This window comes from Peromyscus leucopus, unplaced genomic scaffold (genome assembly GCF_004664715.2).
Source record: "Peromyscus leucopus breed LL Stock unplaced genomic scaffold, UCI_PerLeu_2.1 scaffold_515, whole genome shotgun sequence".
NCBI lineage: Eukaryota > Metazoa > Chordata > Mammalia > Rodentia > Cricetidae > Peromyscus > Peromyscus leucopus.
Window position 1 is genome coordinate 382,935 of NW_023505415.1, and position 21,701 is coordinate 404,635.

Genomic DNA, 21,701 nt, shown 5'->3' on the forward strand with positions numbered 1-21,701 from the left:
CGCTCTCCCGTGCGTGCGCCCCGCGCTTGGAGGAGCGCGAGCTGGGCGGCCGCCCACGGCCCCGGCGCGCGTGCACCCCGCGGCCCGCGCGCCGCCTCCGGGCGGGGATCCACCCGCGGGGGCTGCGGCTGAGCTTGCCCTCCAGGGCCTAGTGCGCGTTGCCCCGCGCCCGCCGGCCCGCCGCTCCTGCGCCTCCGCACTTAACCCTTTGCACCCCGGGTGAGCAATGGCCTGCAGCTCGCCCCGGGCAGCCGCCAGCCTTGACTACTGCTCCACCGCACACAGGCGCCTCAAGTAACGAAACGCAGCCACATCCGGCGTGCATGACCTGTTGAGCCCCCCTCGAACCCGAAAAGCACCCGGAATAGGTGTCAGCGGCGCGCACGGTCCCACCTAGGGCGCTCTTGGCTGTTGGACCTCCAGCACCACATCCTGGCCCCGCTGAGCATCTGTAAGAGACGATACCACGCGTAATAATTAAAAACCCATTGCCTACATCCTGATGGTGTTTGGAATCTTTAAAAAGTCCGGCAGAGTGAAGCGTGCCAACCAGTGGACGTTTCCTGGTGTCTAGACAAGGCCTTCCCTCCTTACGTGGACAGCCTGGGGTGACACCAGGGTTGTGTGAGCGAGACAAGTAGTCAAATCAGGTTGGGCCCGGGTAAATGTTACTTTTAAAAGCTTTATGCAAATTACCCATGGCTAGATTCAGAGCACAGAGACTTGGACATTTGCTTTCTTCTTCTCGGCTTTGATATGCTTGGCCAATTTACACCATCGGCCCTTCTGAGTTCAACACCAAGCTGTAAAAAACCCTTCTTGTTCTGTAGCCAGACATCAATCTGGGCAGAAAGCTGCAAACTGCTGGAATTAAACCTTCCATTTTCTGTGGTTGTAATATAAATAGGCAATCTTGAGGCTGAGACCATTTTCATTATTAATTTCAGTTTTCCTTAAACATGTGAGAGACTCTTGAGGTCTCTTTAGCACGTTTCCATTTACACGTAGGTGGAGAAAAGGCAGAAGGTCGACCAGAAACAGCCTCTTGCTTCCTCTACACCACCAGCCCCCAGCATCCCTGCTCTGGATGCTGAGAGGATTGCTATTGTCTTTCTCCCTCTTTTCATGCTCCTACATAGGCTCATATGGAACTTGCATCCCTTCCCTCCCACTCCCCCCGAGATTTTTACAAAGAACTTCCAACTAATCACCACACCTCTGCAAATTTCACTGAAACTGGAGTCTATAAATATCTAACTGGGGAAGCACATGGGGGTAAGCCCCATGACTCTCCTGCTGTAGACCCTGGGAAGGTAGTTTGAGTTACTTCATCCAGTTCTTCAACTCTTTCAGAAAATGTTCATGGATGTTACCCCCACATTGGAAGTTCTTTGTGCCTCTGAGTCCTGAAACTGACCTGGATTGTGGTCCTGCTGGGAGTAATAGTAATAGTGTATGCCATTAAATCCTCCTGCCTCAGAAAGAGCCTAACGGCAGTGTGGACTTGAGAAGCATGAAGACAGACCATCACGGGTGTTGGTGGTTTGAAAGAAAACTCCCCCAAAGGGAGTGGCCTTGTTGCAGGAAGTGTGTCACTATGGGGGCTTTGAGGTCTCTTTTGCTCAAGCTTTGCTCAGTGTGACCCTCAGACCACTTCCTGTTGCCTGCAAAATGTAGGACTCTCAGCTACTTCTCCAGCACCATGTCTGCCTGCACAGCACCATGTCCCTCCACGATGAAAAACTGGACCTCTGAACTATAAGCCAACTCCAGTGAAATGTTTTCCTTTGTAAGAGTTGCCGTGGTCATGGCGTCTCTTCACAGCAATAGAAAGCCTAACTCAGACAGTGGGTATCTGCCAAAGTCAGGTGTGATGCTGACTGAACCTTTTACACCTTGGGTGCCCGGTACAACTGGGTTGGTCCAGGCCACCAGCAGCATTAAATCTCCACAGACGAAAACTCTAACACAGTCACCCTTCCCAAACCTGACAGGGACGAGATTCTCACCTTCCCTTACAGTACCCATCTCAGATTGAAGGAATGGTACCTGCTGTGTACTGGTAGTGGAGCCGTCTTTCTCCAAGGAGGGTGTTCACCTGATTCTACCATTGCCTGGCAATTCTCGCTCTGCCTGTCCCTTTATGGTCTACCTTTCCTGCACACAGCCTTGGGGGAAGTAGAAAGAGGCAGGTGGTCTATAGGTCGTAGTCACAGAGTTCTTTCCTAATCCAGGCGCTCTGGTTGGCTCCTGTTGGAGACTGGTGTTGTTTTCTCACACAGCCACACCAGACAGTCCCCAGACTTTTTTTAAAAGCCTGTTAAGACTGCATGCACTGCACTGCATCCTGCTCCCCCCAGTCAATTAAATTCCAATGACTGTCAGAATGGCGCCAGTTGCTCTAAGTACTTCCAGCTTCTTGGCATGAAAATAAATAATTAGATGTTTGTTGGTTCATTTAAAATCCAGCGCATGCTGTGTAAGAGGGAAGTGTCCTCGGGACTCCCTTAAGGCAGCTCGTGTGGCCAAGCCACGCCCTGCAGGGGTGAATCTGCATATGGACTCTTCCAGAGGCTTCTTAAATACTGTGTGTGCGCGTGAGCCCTCCTTCTCTTCATACACTGCAGACCGTGCCTAAGACCCCGGTACTCAGAGATCACGTGATGTGTGTTATCCATGAAGTGCCCAAGGCAATGGTGACTATGGAAACTGAGGCCACCTGTGAGATGACCCTATGCCAGTCTTGCCTTGAAGGCACTTTAAAAGTCCAGATGACTCCCAGCCTGAGTTGGTACCTCATGCCTCAGTGAGGAATACGACAAGACTGTCTTCCTTAGCTCTCTGTCCTCCTGAGTGGAAACCCTGATGATGAGGATGCCGCTTTAGACCGTCACGTACGTCTGCTGCTCCTGTCTTTTGCTCTCGGTGGGCTGGAGGTTCGGGACTGCTTCAGCCGACCTCAGTTCCTGAGAGGAGATAAGTCCTTATCAAGTGAGCATTACAATCATCCCTTAGCAAGCCAGTAGGTTCACAAGTGTGAATCCTAATAGACACTTTCTTTTGAGAATCGCTTTAAAAGGAAGTAAAATTTTAATAGTTGAGATGTTCTTAAAAATATGTTAATACTCTGAAAGCAGGCTGTCGGCAGTTGAACAAGATTTCACTTTTGTAAGTATATAACTCAAACTTGTATTGATGATGAATCATAAAGAATTTTATTTTAAATCAATCATTTGGTATACACAGTTTTACCGTTTATTAAAGAGGAAATTGCATACTAATAGAGATGGATGTGCTTGTTCATTTTTGAGGAAAAAATTAAACCTCTGCTGATTACTTGATCTTGTAGGACACAAAGCATCTTTGTTGTTTTTTTTTTTTTTTTTCAGAGTTGGTCAATTTTTTTTAAAGATTTTAATTGGTTTAAATATTAAGGCCACTCCATTTGGTTAAAAGGGAGGTTTATTTTGAGGGTAACTTACAAGTGAAGGATAGGTAACAGGGTCTGGAAAGTGTAGCGCAGTCCGGCGGTGTTCTCTGGAGAACTCTGCTCGGTCTAGCTCCAGCGTCCAGGCTCCAGGATCTTGGGTCTTCAGGTCCTCTCTCAGCCCTGCCTTGTAGGTGTGACAGTTACCGAGCCTCAAGGGTGGCACTTCCAGGTCAAAGTTGGAATGCTATGCACTACAGATTTTTTCTTTTTAATTACATGTGTGTATGTTGCATGTTGCCTGAGGTGTGTGCATGTGAGTTCAGGTGCCCATGGAGGCCTAAGGTGTCAGATCCTCTGGAGCTGGAGGTGCAGGTAGATGTGAGCTCTTAGAGAACCACTGCATGGCATGTATGTCAGGAGCTAAATTGAGATGGCCAGAGTACAGTCTACACTCTAACTGCTCAGCCATCTTTTCAGCCCTGAGATGGTATTTTTTTATAACTGAATGCTGAGAGTACTATTTCATATAAATATGTAGCACAGAACGGCAGAAGCTATGTGTGGGCCATTTCATAAGTTATTGGAATTTTGTCCTAATCCTAAAACAAAATTCATTGAACAATTCTTCTTATAAAACTCAAGCAACTAATAACAGCAATTTTAAAAATGAAATATTCAAACAAAATACACTAATTTTAATACATGCTGAGGAATGACAGAAAATATTGGAAGTCTTCATTTTCTGTAATTAAGCATTTTCCATAAGAGCAGAAAACACTGAAATTCCTAACATTACCATCAAATTTGAGCCAGGATGTTTCAGGCATCCTTTGGCACTGCTGGGCATAACAGCATACACAGTGAAAAGTTGTATATGCCATGTGCTCAGAACCACGGTTGCAGTGAGGTGTCATGATACATGGGTGAGTGCCACAAGAAACACCCTGAATGTGTTACATGTTTGGTTCCAGATACAATTTTGGCTTTTGCACATCCTTCTGTTGTCTAATTTTTGTGACCTCACATTCAGTTCTGTGACCCCCGTCTGGGAATCTAAGAAGCTGGGATTTGCAGTCCTACAGTCGACCAGAAAGTTGAAATGGTTCCTTGTTACAGTGAAGGAAATTCATTGTTCATGAGATGGAATGGACTTGCCCCTGGTCACACATTTTATACAAACACAGCAGTGTTCTCCTCCTGTCCAGCCCAAAGCCTTGTTCCTTTGTGACGAAACGCCACCTTTCCAAATGAACAGAGTCCTTGCTACAGAACACAAAGCGAGAGGCTGCTAGCACCAACGAACACACGGAAGTCCTCTCCATCTTGATCCTATTTTGTTAGAAGTTAAACATTTGTTAGTTTGGTGTAGCTGACATTTTTTTTGGTCTCCAACCAGTCCCCAATCATGACATGGAGACTTATTATTAGTTATGAATGCTCAGCCTTAGTTTAGGCTTGTCCACTATCTCTTTTAACTTAATTTAACCTGTTTCTCTTCATCTGTGTTTTGTCTCAGATTTTTAACCTTTCTTTCATTCTGTAATGTCCTACTTTGCTTTCCTCCGTGTCTATCTGACTGGCTTGCTTCTCCCTGTTGTCTCCTTTTCTTCCTTCTCCGAGTCTAAATTCCTCCTCCTACTTCCTCTCTCTGCCCAGAAGTTCCTCGTACCTCTTTCCTTGATATTGGGCATTCAGCTTTTTATTAGACTAATCAGGCCTTAGGCAGGCAAGGTAAAACAGCAAACATCTTTACATAGTTAAACAAATGCAACACATCTTTACATAGTTAAACAACAATAGTTAAACAAATATCCAAATAGTTTGGTTTGGTGTTTTGACAGGATCAAATGATGTGCCAGACAGCCCTTGAACTCATGCCTCAGACTCTCAAGTGCTACGATTTCAGGTATGAGTCACCATACCTAGTAGAGGGTAAAGGTGCCATGAGCTATACCTCTTATTAAAGTGGCTTGACTCGCTCAAATGGCAGGATCCTTGTGCATGTGGTCAGTGGTCAGGCAGCTCCAGATGGACACATGAAAGTGGAGAGAGCTCCGTGCTGCAGAAGGCACAGCCACAGGAGCCAGAATGCACAGCCTTGGTCCTGTGCCAGCCCTGGCAGCCAATGCACATGTTGTCACACAAATCTGCTCTCTTTGGTGAATGCAGTGCAGTTTGGAACATGAGCGATGGCTTTGGTGCCATGTACAGTTTAGCATAACAAGAATCCAAATAAAATAAGACATCCATCTCACTCTTGATCCTAAATCACTACAAAAATTAATTTTCTGGTCATCTTTAACTAATATAGCCCGAAGTAGTAAATTCTCAAAAGTGTAAATTAAAATAATTCCCTTCGATAGTGTACCCTGGAAACCTCAAAGATTGTACGATAATAAAAAAAAATGGTGGCATCTTATCCCCATCCCCCCCTCAAAATGTAACTATACTGAGAAACAGGGCCTTCACAGAGGTTACTCTCAGGATAGAGAGGTCACGGGGCAGGTCCGGACCAGCATGACCAACGTCCCAAAGGCAGAAGAGAGAGACAGATACCACAGAGCGAAGTCACGAAGACAGGAAGAGGCTCAGAGACGAAGCAACTGGATATCCGTGGTAGGTGTCCACACCACAGGACACGGAAAGCTGACCGGCACAGAAGGAACCCCTCTGAGTGCCCACAGAGAGGGCAGAGCCTGCCGAAACGTTGGCCACAGGCTTGTGCCCCAAGAGCTGTGTTTATAGGCCCCAGCTTTGGTATTCTGTGGCTACAACCCCATGGCACGGAGAGAAATTTTGCATGGTTATATAAATAGATGTGGGTTTTTGTGGTTTTTGTTTGTTTTTGTTTTGTTTTTTTTTTTTCAGTCAGCCTGGACATGGACCAGATGACCGTAAGTGTCTTTACCTTTCCAATCCATTATGGACTCCTTTGCAGTTTACAGTAAATGTAACATTTAATGAAGACGTCTGAGGGCTGGGGTGCGGCTCCGTGAAGAGCGATGTCAAGCATGGGCAGCCCTGGGTTCCATTCACAACACTTCAAAGAAACAAATGAACGAGAGTAAAAGCCAAAACAGGCTCAGTGCAAACGAAGAAATGAATGAACAGAAATGAAGCGCAAAAACAGGGACTAGATGAACAGCAGTCACCACGGGACTGAGCGGGCAAGAGGTCCCAGCGAGCATACTGCTCAGCACCTTAGTGTGGTGGGGGTGACCTAAATCATGCTGTATGTAGCCTTGCCAGGACGGGTCCTTGGGGTGACCCTGCCTTGTTTCCCCATGCCTTCCCAAAGACCTCAGCTTGTAGGAGTGGAGGGAAACTGGAATCCTCTTTCACTCTGTCTTACCCCCAAACTCACTTCATCAAAGCAGGTGCAATACTTCTGAGAAGTTAGCCGGCCAGCGCGGGGGGCATGGGGGTCTGGAACCGGGACTAGACTATTTCCACAGACGTTGGCGGAAACCTGACCACTTGGCAAACATCACCCGTGTGTTCGGAGCACACAGGCCGGCCTCCTTCCCCGCTGTTGCTGTCTGGGATGAAAGGAGTGATGGTTTGCAGGCTCAAAATGGCACTTTGAAAACACGCAGCTCCCCTAGGCTGGCCACTTTTAACACTCTGATCTCTCAGGTGGCATAAGCCACTTCAAGTTAGGCCAGTGTGCTTATGCTGGTACCATGCCAAAGCTTTTGCTCCCCCCCCCCCACGCTCCCGACTCCCGCTTCTGCTCCCAGCATCCTGGGAAGTGGGTCAGCCTGAGCAGGCCTGGCCAGCTGCCTTGCTGTGCAGGGGGGGGTGCCTTCCCCCCCACTTCCTTCCCTGCAGCCTCTCTCCCTGCATCCAGAAGCTGTTTGTTCTCCAGTGGGAGGAGCAGGAAATGAGAAAAGCTGCAGCGCTGGCTAGAAGGACCTGACAGGCAGTCCTCCACGACCCCGTGGGGGCCCTTTTCCTCCTGTCCCTGGGTGGGAGAGAGTCAGAGCGCCTCTTCTAGCTCCTGCCTGAATGAGCCACCAGCCTGCACCTGCTGGTCCTGGAGAAGGCCCACGTCAGTAGCCCTCCACATGCCCCAGCCCGCACCACAACTCCCTGCTGGGCCCAGGGATGCAAGGAGGCTGTATGATGATGTGCTTGGTCTCTGCAAAGCTACCTGGGCAGTCAATAAATCCGCCTCATCCCCAACCAGAAGAACATTTCTCCCCTCTTTTAGCTTGCTCTGCCTCCTTCACCCTGCCTCCCCTGCCTTCCCCATCAGGGCTCCCAAGTTGTGTTTCTGGAAATTAAGTGGAAGAGGTTCAGAATGCATATGTTATGCCTCATGGGTAGACGTGGGCAAGCTCCCCTTCACCAACTCTGGCAGCAGGATGAAGGCAGGCCCCTTCTCCAGGAAATTGTCGTCACTCCCTGGCCCTATAGCAGGAATCTTAAAAGTTCTTATCAATAAAATCAAACCTGAGCCAGGTATTGGGGTGAACGCTGGAAGATCAGAGAGACAGAACAAGCCACAGCTAACCTCACCTGGCCAACTTCTCAGCTGATCCTGTTTCCTCAGACTGGAGGCCTCTGTGTCCTCATTATCAGAATGGCTCTCAGCTGAACTGTGCTGCTCAAAATCTAAAAAGCTTAACCAGCCAAATGCTTCTAGTTCTGATCTTCTCGCCTTATAGACCTTTCTGCTTTCTGCCATCACTCCCTGGGATTAAAGGCTTGCTTTCTGGGATTAAAGGCATGAGTCACCATGCTTGGCTGTATCCTTGAACACATGGGTTTCTGCCTCTGGAATGCTAGGATTAAAGGCGTGTGCTACCACTGCCTATCCTAGGTATTGTGGCTTTTCTGTTCTCTGACCCCAGATAAGTTTATTAGGGTACACAATATTTTGGGGAACACAATACCACCTCAGGCCCACCTTCCAGCTGGGAGCGTAGGGCTGCACACTCAAGAAAGCAGTTGTTTCTTCCTGAGGTGTTGAGAACACGCTTTCCTCCTGCTCTCCTTCTTGAATGCACGCCAGATATCTGCACTCTCCTTGCCTGTCACTGCTGAAACGAGCTGGCTCTAAATGTCTCCAGGGTCCCTGTCCTCCCCTCCCTGGGCCTCCCCAGTGTTTCACCTGTGTCTAAGAGGCTTGTTCAAGATGGCCAGGCTGGAGCCAAGCCAGCATGGACAGCTCTTCACACACCTCGCATGTAGGCATCACTCACTAGGATTCTGCTCTCCGTTTCTTGATGGATTATGGGATTCTAGATCCTGTCCTTCTTGGTTCTTTTTTTTTTTTTTAAAGATTTATTTATTTATTATGTATACGAAAGAGGGTGCCAGATCTCATACAGATGGTTGTGAGTCACATGTGGTGCTGGGAATTGAACTCAGGACTCTGGAAGAGCAGTCGGTCTTTAACCTCTGACCATCTCTCCAGCCCCTTCTTGGGTTCTTAAGGCATGCCAGGGCTCCACTGTGCAGCTTGGATGCTCCATTTGAACCGGGGGCCCCCAGAGGTGCCAGTTCTGCAGAGAGGGCAGTCAGGATTAAATGACAAGTTCCCAGGCAGCAGGCCACAGTCTCGTGACCACGACCACCGGAGTTAAATGCACCTGACGGGTGAGGTGCTGCTGACTGAGTGGGTGGGGCTCGCGGCTTTTGTGTCCTCTCCACACACACAAGGGCAGCCGGAGCAACAAGCCAGGCTCAGTGCTGACCCTGTCTCCTCCTGCCCCATTGGTGACCAGCGCGGGCTCCTGACAACCTTGTCAGACAGTAGCACATGGCTGAGCCAGCCTGGGTCTACCAGAGTCGGGGGAGTACATTCCAAACTCCCTGAGCCTTAGCTCTCTACCTGCAACAACTTGTCTGTTACATGGTATTACATCAAAACCACAACGAGCCCTAGTCAGGAGCACAGACATCCACAGGGAAGTAGAGTTCTATCGGCATCTAAGAAACACACGCGCGACCCATATGGACAGAAGCTCTCAGATGCCAAGAAAGGGTTAAATTCTTTCCCAGAGTCCCAGGGAGCACTGGCCCCAAGCCCAGTGACCAGCAGCTGCCTCTGTTATTTCCACTCCAATAGACATTGCCCAACCAGTCCCTCATGGAAAAGCAGCATTTATTAGAGAAGAGCAAGTATGTGTGCGTGTATGGATGCAAATGTAGACCTGTGCAGTTGTGTGTAAATATGTATTTACACAGGGATGGAGACCTGTGTGTGTAACTGGTGTATGCACATAGGTACAGACCTGTGTGTGTAAATGTGTGCATATTCACCATGTTTGTATGTGTGTGTGCACCGTGTGTGTGTGTGTGTGTGTGTGTGTGTGTGTGAATGTGTGTGCTTATAAGGGTAGAGAAGTGCTAGGGTAGGGAAGCAGTCTCTTCAAGGACGGGAACTATCAGAGCCCTGGAAGCCGATATTCTTTAGTGGAACTTTCTCTAATCCCATGTGAATACTCTGCTTTGGGAAGCAGGGCCTGCAGCCCAGCAGGGCCAACGACTGCAGAGGTGAAAAGCTCCAAGTTGGAGATGTGGAGGGCAGGCGCCATGCGGGCCTTCATCCCCAGTCCCTAGGGCATATACCCAAGCTGGGCTGGCGAAGCCTTACATCAGCTACAGAAGATGCATGGAGCTGGGGGGGGAGCATGTCCAGACTCTGGCAGATAGGGCCACTGTCAGGGCTCCTCCTGGACTATGGCTCTAGGGGACCACCTGCTTTGGGGAGCCAATAAATCCTGTTGGCGCCGGCCCTGACCACTGTCTTCCACAAGGTTAGATGTCATGGCTTGAGGTAATGCTGGGTGCAGAGCACTTTGAGTGACAGTCCTCGGCCGAAGGGTGGAAGCGAACCCACAACCCGTTCTTCTAACGACAACAAGGCATTCCAGGCTCCAGCAGCAACGGCTACACAGACATTGCCTCATCTCCCTGAAACAATGGCAAGACACTCAACCCTGCCTAACGAGGCCACCGTTGGTGGCAGGATCTGTCAAGCTGGGCCTGAGGACTGTACACACCCCAGGGCCACCGCTGTGCGCTCAACACCACCGCTCAGGTCCTCTCTGGCCAGAAGCCAGCAAATAGGTCATTCTGTCCTCTGGTGGGTGGGGCTGCCAAGCTGGTGCCAGCACAGACCCAGGACAGCTTGCCCATGCTTCCAAGGAGCTGACTGCTGAGTGCATTTGCAGCACTCTGGGGGAGAAGAGGCCTCTCTCTGCCTCCAGGGGTTCCTTGTGCTGATCTGGGGACACAAATCCTATTAACCCCAGCCCACTTCACCAGGGCCTTGCTGAGTGCTGGCTGGTTGTGGGGCCTGCCTGTGTGCTGAGGTCCAGGTGATGATACAGTGGGCAACATCCTGACTACCTGGGCTTTGTTGTTATTCTGAGACAGGGTTTCTCTGTGTAGCTCTGGCTGTCCTGACCAGGCTGGCCTCGAACTCAGAGATCCACCTGCCTGGCATGACTACCTGTTCTTACATCACACCCTGACTCCTTGGTTCTGCTTCATGGTACTCTGACGAGCTCTCCCTTTACCTCTCTCACATCTCAGATCCAGGAAGGATGGGCAATAGCAGCTAACCCAGGGGGTGGCAGTTGTTAGACTGTGTTTGCATCTCCTGAAATTTGTCAAAACCTTCCCATTTTTATGAAACCTTTGTATCTGGAGGGGTCCCGGGAGCTGGGACACAGGATGGGGATCTCATGATGGTGCTAGGGCTTTTGTTTGTTTTTCGAGACAGGGTTTCTCCGTGTCGCTTTGCGCCTTTCCTGGAACTCACTCTGTAGCCAAGGCAGGCCTCGAACTCACAGAGATCCACCTGCCTCTGCCTCCCAAGTGCTGGGATTAAAGGCATGTGCCATCACTGCCCGAATGCTAGGGGCTTTTGTAGTTGAAAACATCGTGTTTCACATTTCTTCTCCTTCCCAGGAAGACAGTGAGAAGCTGACTTTGAGGGCTGTGATTGGATGTTGCTCTCTGAGGAGCTGACCCAACCTAGCACCTGAAACACATCTCTCAAGACTGGGGGCTTAAAACTGAGGCTGCAGGTCCTAGAGACAGGTGCCAGCATGACGGGGTCCACATTTCATTCCCAGGCCTGGGAGAACTTAACGTCACTCTGACACGTAACAGGCTTACGAGCTGGCTCCTCGCGGCTCATTAAGTGTGTTGACACTCAGCATGTTGCTTTGTTCAGTGGCCGCTGACACACCTGTGTCTCTCAAATCCAGGACTCACCGGACACAGGCCACAGAAGGGCTTGCCATCCTCAGAGCTCCCAGCTCTGCCCTGTTGGATGCTCATCATCCAGCCTGCTTCTCCCGGGTAGTGAGCTGTGGCGAAGCTTGCTTTGGGCGCACATCTTATATCGGCAGTGTGGAAAAGCTTGCGGCTCCTGCCTTCCAGGACCATGGACTTGCTCTGTGCATCTCTTCTGTCGGTCCTCTAGGAGTTCGCCCTGGCCTTGCAAAGGATCAGTAAGACAGGCAAGTTATATTCAACTCGTGATGCCACACACCATGAGAATTGGCAAGTGCTGGGGTCCTTGGAGGGTCCCTGTGAGCTCTCACGTACACAGAGTCCCTGCAGCTGGCTACTATAACGCCCGGAGAGAAGAGGACTGCTCCCTCCCCTCTTGGATGTAATCACCCTTTTGGATTTTATGGGGGTTGGAGAAGAAAGGAAACTTGTAATACTGCATTCTAAAATAAAAAGTCTTTATTTATTTTATTTTTTATCAAACAAGATAGCAGCTAACAGTTTAAGAAAGCTTGGGTATATGTGCAATGTAGAAAATATTTGACTAAGTTAAAAGTTAGCGTTTTTAGTCATTTGTAAAGTGCTGAGAAGTGTGTTTCTGATGAATATCTGAATTAGGCTTTAAAAAAAAATAGTTTTAGCCATCCAGTAAGTGAAACACTGGTGTACAAACACAGGTAGAGCGAACAGTCTATAGATCACTCGTGTCCCTTGACAAGTGCTGCTGCCTCTCACGTGCCCCATATGACCCTGTATGTTCTGTATGTGTGTGTGTGGGGGGGAGACACTGGTACGGCAGGCCGTGGAGGCAGCGGCTGACTGAACAGCACCATGGGCGACTCGGCATGAGTGCCCAAATGCGGAGGCTCTTGGACAGCCAAGTGCACAGAAGACCTGAGACTCTTCCAGCACCATCCCTGCATGGCTGGACCTGCACGTGTCCCGGGGAGATATTAATATCACTTAGCATGAGAAGGCAAGGGGGTTTGGCATGGAAGCTGGAGTCCCAGTGTTGACAGGTATCGGACATTTTTGGCTTAAAGCAAAGACTATGTGCACAACACTACAGATAGTATACTGACTACAACGTTAACGGTTAATCTTTAATAGAAAATGCAATATAAAAACACTATTTGTTAAAAGGTACAGTACACATATCAGTCTACTTTGGAAAGCCTCGGTCGCTCCCAAACAAGAGGACTGGGCTGGAATGTGTTACCTGGCTTTTTAAACTGTTACAACTTTTATTCTGAGATTTAAAAAATACATAGAATATAAATAACAGCGGTGAGTCTAAGTCAAGTAGAATGATTTTTAAGAATGGTTAATGACCTCCTATGCTACTGGACGCTGCATTTCCCTGTCGTCTCTCTGAGATGTGACCAGAACTGATGCCACTGGCAATCTCGGGGATTGACGGGGCGGACTGCAGCACTATCCTGGAACCCTGCTCGGCGACTCAAAAGCCAGAGCACTCCTCTGCCTCCCTAGCACACCTGGACTCAGCTGTGCTGTGGGGGAAGGCGGGAGAGCTGTGTTTCCAGTTGGTCCCAGCGGTACGGATGCAGCCTTCGCCACTCGGCCTGCACCCGGCTGAGAGTTGTCCCTGATTGCCACCCTCACGCCAGGCAGCAGCCTCTGACCTACATGCCCAGCAGTGGGATCTGCCACACCATCACTGAAGACACCGGGTCCTCCTGAGAAGGCTGCCTCGCCTTCCGATGCACTCGCCGGTGGCCTTGGCCCCCACATACCACCAGCGCCGAGCTGGCTTTGGCTCTCCTCGAGCGCTGTGCCCTGCTCCTTGGGGAGGCGCTGGGGTCCTTTAGGAGGTCACACAGGCTGCTGTCCACAGATCTGTGCTCAAGGGAGCTGGAGCCATGGGACAGGCTCAGGACCCGGAGGATGAAGACAGGTCACTCTTCTGCCCTGTCCATCCCGAGGACTCTCCCAACCAAACGGTGTGTGGCGTCCGTCTGGCCCAAGCAGGAAGTGCCCTCCTCATTGCAGCAAATCCTTGGATCTTCATCCTGAGGCTCGGCGCCGGAGGGTGGGCTGTCTCTGGCTCTGTCCTTGTTTTTCTGAAATGCTGTGGCCATGACAATGAACTTAACGGGCCCATTGTGTGCATGGTAGGAGACCATGCCTCGCCCTGAGAGACAATCCAAAGAAGGTCTTTAGTAACACACGGACTGCATAGGGTAGCAAAATGCAGGGTCTAACCCTGCACCCCGACCCAGGCAACAGCTTGGCAAACAGCACTAGCACACAGGACAGTCAAAGCAGAAACACCCTAGGTCATATCCCTGCGGACCCTCCGTCATCCGCAGCCTTAAGATGGATGGCTCCTGGTAAGAAAGTTTAGTGCTCTTGCAGAAGACAGGGGTGCCGTCCCCAGGACCCACACTGGGCACCTCACAACTGCCTGTAACTACAGGGAATTGATGCTTTCATCTGGACTCTTTGGGCGGGTGCGTGCACACGCACGCACGCACGCACGCACGCACGCACGCACGCACGCACCCTGAAGTAATATAATAGTAAGCTTTCAGCTTTGAGGCACGAAATACTTTCTAACTCGCTCTGTGCAAACGCACCTGAAGTGCTCGTGTTTAGGAACACAATGCCTACCCTACCTGAAGTTCCCGGCAATTTCCACTGCAAAAAGTTCCTGGAGCTTGAGAAAAACAATCTATCGTTGTTTACTAAAAACCAGGGCTTTCCAGGGGGTGTGACTCATTTCATCTTAGCTGTCAGGGATAACTCCTGACATCCACCGACAGGATGCTGCCTGCCTACGTCATTGACCTTAGCCATGTATTCGGACGCTGCACAGGCACTAATGACAGATACCCAGATACTGGATCACGGCAGGAAGTAGCAGAAACAGAGGAGAAAATAAAGTCACCAGGAAGACAGATATACTAGGAGACTACTGTAGACGGCGCAAAATGAGGAAAATAATGTGAGGTAACAACTTTGGTGAATGAAACGGAGGAAGGGTGTGGAGGTGGAAGAGGTGAGTTTAGAAGGGTGGCTGGCTGGGGACTCGGACCTATAAACCATGTCCCAGTTCCTCCACCAGGCAGCCACCGTGCTATCCTATTAGCATTTAAACAGAAAGCACTTGGTAATCACAACTCGAGGTATGTGCTTGTATTATCGCTCCTAACAAAACCAGAAATTAAAAATGAGTGAATGAGGCTGGGGCAGTAGCTGGTGTAAGTGTGAATGAATGCCTACCATGTGTGAGGCCCTGGATGGACTCCTTAGCACTGAAAAGGAAAGAGAAGGAGAGGGAAGGAGGGGAGGGAGGGAGGAGCGTAGGGAGGGAAGGAGTGAATGAACTGGGATTCCTTAACACCACAACTTACCAGTCGGTCCACACCACATGTCCACATGGACCCGCCCTCGTTAACTTGCTCTGACTTCCTTCAAGTCCTCCCTCCGCTCTACTGCTGTGTTTCCCGACAGGCGGTCTAAACAGCATCCATACAGGATCCTTGCTTACCGACAGGCGGTCTAACCAGCATCCACACAGGATCCTTGCTTTACCTCCAGGGTCACACTCTGGGATCTGCAGCAGCTCTCAGCCACGTTCTCTTCAGTGAAGGACCAGGCAACTCTTCCTCAACATCTCCCTACCTCTCATTTCAACCTTCAGGTGGCCTCTTCCCATTACGCTTTGCTCCTGGCTGGGGCTTGCCTGAGTAGCATCCTGAGGTGGAAACCCAAGACCATGATATTAAGCTGCTTCCCAGACTTGCGCTGCCCACCATGAACTGCGGCCAGAAGCAAAACCCAGAGAGAGTGCACACCCAGCTTCCTCTACGCCAGGTAAGAAGGGGTCCATTTCAAATGTGCAAAACCCTGTGTTCTGATGGGAACTAACGGGTAACAGAGGCACCATGAAATGAGTTTTCAGGGTCGATTCTCCTGGAACTACTAACATGAAAGCGAGAAAAGCAAAGTATGAAGAGAACATGAAAACAGAGCACATCGGTATCTGCTAAGTATCTATCTACAGCGCACTAAGGACCGCAGGACAGCAACATGCCGGGCCACTTTCAAGAGAGGCGGGCATGTGGCCGTGCCCCTTACCTGTCACTTTGGGGATACCTTGAAGACGAGGGACGGGCAGGGCCACGACAACACCCAGACTGGTACCAACCATGAGCAAGCCGTGACAGACGAGCAGGCTGGTCACAGACAGACGCTGGTGCCCTGGATAAGAAAGAGAAGGGTAGCACTGCTGGGTGGGTAGCGGGGGGTTGGGTAGGGGGGCGTGGGAGGTATAGCCTGGAAATGTCCAGACATCAAGGCGGGTCTCCCAAGACACCACAAAAGCTGTAAGTAAGGATGCTCACACCTGTGCCCTGAGCCTTCCTCTTCAGGAGAGAAAGACAAGGTCCTGGGGTTGTCCCATCAATGCACCTCAACTGAACGGCAGCAAGCGCATGGCAGGTCTCCAGCCTGTCCTCAGACCAGCCTCGCTGGAGATGCACCAACACCAGAGCTACTTAAATCATCTGCATCTATATAGTTACATAGTGTCTGCTCTCAATCTCTCTCTTTTCACACACACACACACACACACACACACACACACACACACACACACACTGCAGATAAGGGCCAGCGCCCTCGAGGCTTCCAGAGTACCCCACAGGCGTGGTGCTAGTGACTGTAAGGAACGGGCAGTGAGAGCATACGGGGTCAGAGAAACCTCCGGAGTGCCGGGCTGTTCTGCTGAGCCGGCCCTGGAGCCAGGGCACTGACCAGGCCAGGAGGAGGGCTGCAGCGGAGTGTGCGACATTGCCACAGGATCTTCTTGCAGGCTCTAGAGAGGCAGGAGACTGCAGGGACTCTGCTTCCACAGGAAGTGACACCGGGATTGAAAGGAGTCCCAGAGCCGGACCAGCACAGAGCACCGAGTTTACGCATTGTGCACCTTTGGACTCTTGTTTTCTGTAGAACAGAGGTTATTTTTTGCCGTATTGCTTCTGGCAAGCAAATACTAGGCAAAGTGACTGTGTGTTTTCAGAGGTCATTTTATGAAATGCTTAAACTTTCAAAACAGGTATTCTAAAAATAAAAGGCATTTTTTTTTTAACCTCTAGCATTGAATCTGTGTAATGTCTTTTAAAAAAAACTCTAACAGTATTTAATCCCTGAGATTCCAAATCTGTCTATGTGGAATGCTGTGGACCTCAGAGATGCATTGCAGTTCACCCTGCGTGGGCGGCCACGTCCTCAAGCAGGTGCTTTCAAAGGCTGCTGAGGAGTTCCCACGTCGACACCCACTGTCACTCACGGCCATTATTGCTGACTGTTGTGTTGTTAACCACGCCAGGGCAGGCTGGTGGGTTCATCCCCGACATACAGGGGCACTTCCTCCACCTGTCCTCCCATGGGTCCCCCCACAGGGGGACAGGAAAACAGATGGGAGAATGGAAAGTTCCCGTGAGTCTGAGGAACTTCCTTTTTAAAACACAGAGGTATGGGAAGGAATTAATCCCACAGCTCCAAGAATCCCTCCCTCTTCCCACCCCAAGGCCTCAGCTCTGCTCAGAGGAGCTGCCTGAGGGGCAGGCTTGTACCCCGGCTGCCAGTCAGCTGCTGTGTGCAGGTGAGCGCCACAGATGACATGGCTGTGAGCGTTCCCATCTGACGTCCCAAACTGGTTCACACGGGGAAAACCGACTTCTCTTTATTTTTTCTACAAAGAAGAATTTCTGAATTCATAATTTTTAGAGTGCTGAGCTGAGCTGGGCTTTTTAAAGAAGCCTGTGAAATACTTTTACTGTAAATACTTTTACTGTAAGTAATGTCACTTCAAAGACAATTAACGGGCAAAGAGGGCCAATTGTGTTGTAATGCCATTTCACTCAGTGGCTCCAAAAAACAGCTTACCATCCAAGCATGAAGGATGAAAGAGTCACTAGATATTTTCATTCACCCAGAAATACATCTTGTATCTTTCACTCTCTGATTAAGTCTCCTATGTGTAAACAGTGGGTATTTTTTTCAGAGAAATTTCACTTTTACACCTACATTATCTTAAGAATATATAGTAAGAATCTGGGAAGTGTTCCATTGCCTTTTCAAAGAAATCCCTTCTGTCAGAAGTTGTATTTCTCCAAGGAGAATACACAGAACAGCGCGTCAGGGACAGATAACAGCTTCCTGGAGAGGACGGAAGCCCTGCGGGGATGCTGAGACACAGGGGCTGGGTGTTGCAGCAGCAGGGAGCACACAGGTGTCCCCTGACCCCAAAACGCTGACCTGAAGTCACAATGGTCAGATGGAAACTATGAAAAGAGATGGCCTTCCTTAGTAATTAGTAGTAGTGATAATAATAACAACAATAAAAGTGAGTAACAAAGAGACAGCAGGTGAGTCCCAGATACTACTATTTCCTGTTTTTTAATTCAGGAACTGAGGAGAAACTTGTCCCAGGAACTGGTTGTTGGCTGTTTTCAAACGCTCACCTCACCTGCTGTCCAGGTCAGTCCCAGCCAGCAGGAGGGAGGATGCCCAAGCTCCAGCCGTGTGTGTGCCTGCGTGGCGTCCCCGAGTCACACATTTCCAGAAGTGCCGTTTAACTCGCCAGCCCCCTTATGACTGGGCCCAGGGCACTTGTAAGACTCACACTGTTTTCTTTTAAATAAAAAAACTTGGCCCGTTTATTTGGCCCCATCACTCCTGGAAGCTGTCTCCGCTCATCAGGGACACAGCGGGTAAATGTGTCCCACCCTGCTCTGCCTGCTCTGAGTGTTGAGGACAAGACAGGAAAACCTGTGTGGTGACACCGAGGCTGCTGGGGGCCTTCCCGAGCTGCAGCCACACCTTCTGTGGCTCTGTTCTCAGAGTCCAACGCTTGCCCTAACAGATGAGCCCAGGCACGGCCCAAGGTCGACTGCTGGGCGGCCCTGTGCTCAGTGTGGTTTACATTAGGAGCCTATGTAAAATGGCCTCAGAACTGAATTCCACATGCAAGGGGAGGGTGACTTGCTGAGAATGGATTCATATGTTCCACGGAGTGGTCTTAGGTCTGATCAAGTTCTAATGATCCCAGTATCTTTTCTCTTCCAAATTTTGTTCTTTTTTTTTGACTCAGTGTGTCTCTATCTGCAGGATCTACTTGGACTTTATAACTCCCAGCAACGACATGAAAGGACTCTTGCCCATGCTGCTTCACACACACACACACACACACACACACACCTACATGTGCACTTACTGTAGTACAAACAGCAGGTCACCCGGGTTGCAACACAAGACGGTGGTGCGGCCTGCTATGAAACACTGGCTTGATTCTCTAAGCCACGGCGTGTGCTGGAGAGCAGAGCAGCCCACCCGGCACCATTCAGGGATGGCAGGAACTACTGTTGGTCACAGCAGACAGAACCACCCAGTTCTTACTGCCGCAGAGCTCCGCTCTGAGTTGCGCTTCCTCCGTGACCAGGCTGTGGGACAGCACCACATCACCAGTTGAAGAATGCAGTGGCAGTGTGTGTGTGGTGTGTGGTGTGTTGTGTGTGTGTGTGTGTGCAAGCCTGACTAGCCTCCCAAAGGTAGAGTGGAAGCTACTTAACATACAGCACAGGATGCTGAAGAGCGCGGTCCGACCGCAGGTTTTCCGGTCCACTCTGGTCTGACAGCCCTGTCTGTTCCATCCGTCCATGAATAAGGAGCAGACTGAGGAGACTGATGACCTGCACAGATCTAGATCAAGATCTATGACAGAGGGTACCACAGCCTATGTCCAAGGTGGCGTGCATCCGCCCAGCTTCCACAGCTGTGACCAACTATCCGACACCCGCAACTTAAAAGCAGGACTGACTGTGGGTCCTGGCTTCAGTCCACAGCTCCAGTGCCCTTACACCTGTGGCAGGCCAGAGTGACAGGCGGGTGTGGCGAGGAAAGCTGCTCACCTCATGACAGTCGGAAGGCTGTGTGTACAGAGGGGGATATCTGTCCAAGGCATCCCCCCAGCAACACACCTCTCTCACTAGACCCCATTTCCTAGTTTCCACTACCTCTCAACACCATCATAGTATGAATCATCACTGGATTAGGCCCGAGCCCTCATGAACCATCCTCTAAAAAGCCTTTAACTCATGGGCTGTCAGGAGCATTGTTAGATTCAACTGTTAACACAGTGGAGAGACTCTGATAAACCCTCTAGCCTGAGGGAGGAGAGGCAGGTGGTGAGGTGGCTAGTCCTCTGGAGAGTGGCCCATACCCCACAATCCCGCGAATCTGGTAGTGCTGAGGGGTCGGGCTTTTGCAGAGAAGGTGGGACAAGCCAGTGTCTGGCCAACTGGAAACAGTGAAGAAGGCTGAAGAGCGGGCAGCACCCGCTACAGGGCCCGGAAAGAGACTCAAGGGCACCGTGCCGGAGGCTCAGCTGCGGAACACTGAACACCCAAGCTGAGCGGTCCGGAAGCGCTGCCTGCCAGGGGGGACCGTGGGGACCCGCACTGGCAGTAAGGCAGAGGAGAGGACGTGGGCAATTGTGCATGGTTTGCATGCGCCTGCTTGCCTGAGTCTTTGTAGCAAGTGCTGCCAGTGGATCTGCTCCGAAGCCAAGCAAGCACACCCACTTTCTCCACAGCAGGAGGACATTGAGAGGACAGGGGAGGGCAGCGCACGTTCACTTTTAAAATGAGGGGGACACGGAGGGCGTGGGAAACACCAATGCTGGAGGGTCAGCGAGAGAGAGAGCCCCGGAGCCACCTCACTGGTCACTTGGTGTCCCTGCTGTTTGGTTCACTGTCTCTGTGGACAAGGATTATTTTCACAAAATCTCAACACACAAACTGCACTCACTGGTCGGCCCCTCCTCTCCCCAGTGTCTGACAGAAACTGCAGGGGAATGAACACAAGACAGAACGGGGGCCCCTGTGCCAGGGCTGTGGCCAGACAGCATTCCTGTGGTTGGTTCTCAGGATTCCAGGAACCATGGCAACCACAGCTGCCTTCCCGGGAGGCCACAGGGGTACCGGGGTCAGGGATCTGGGCCCCAGAAGCCGTTATCACAGAACAATCTAACTCCTGTCGCTTCCATGTCAATAGAGGGTGCAGGGCATTCTCTGGCCAGATGCAAGCATGTGTTGGCAGCTGCTGCATCAGACTTGGTTTCTGTCTAAGGGACAATAGATTCCAATTGCAAACACCTGTCTAGGTGGATAATACTTAAAACAGTCAGGTCCCTAGCAACATGCTTTGGGGCCATCCTGATGCTAAATCATTTTTATTTTCTAAAAATAATGTGCATTATAAAACCTTTGTTTTCCTAACTAAATAAACCAGCTTATTAATGTCTTTAAAAAAAAAAAAAAAAAGGGTCGGCAGACAATCCCATAGAGAAAAACACCTGTCGGCATCCCTAGATGCCTGTGTCCTGGAGGTCTCAGGATCTTTTCAGCTGCTGTCTTTTCTTGCCTCTACTTCCTCATTATTCCTCATGTCACAAGAGAGGCGCATACCCTTTCTGCACTGTGACCCCTAAAACTACTGTGCTTTCCCAAGGCATCAAAATTGCGAACTGTGATGGACTGGAGGAGTCAGTATCCTCATACATTCTCATGTTTGTAAGTGATAAGATTAGCAGGAGGTACCCGAGGGAGGAGACGGGATTAGGTTGGGAGACAGGCAGCGTGAGGGTTGGGTCTCGTGATGGAATCAGCAACCTTACAGCAGGGACCAATGCCGATGATGCTCTCTCTGCCTGTGTGGACACGGTGTGAAGGTGCTGTGCATGAACAAGCTGATGCTCTCTGCCTTGTGTGGACACGGTGTGAAGGTTGCTGTACATGAACAAGCTGATGCTTCTCTGCCTTGTGTGAACACGGTGTGAAGGTGCTATACATGAACAAGCTGATGCTCTCTGCCTTGTGTGAACACGGTGTGAAGGTGCTGTACATGAACAAGCTGATGCAACACGGTGTGATGTACATGAACAATGCTCTCTTGTGTGAACACGGTGTTGAAGGCGCTGTACATGAAC

At 50.3% G+C, this 21,701-nt stretch overlaps 1 pseudogene; it reads right to left on the bottom strand.

Moving 5' to 3' along the window:
• Positions 1 to 13,095: 13,095 nt before the first annotated feature.
• The window catches only part of LOC119087248, a 40,162-nt pseudogene continuing 31,556 nt past the window's right edge, over positions 13,096 to 21,701 (bottom strand).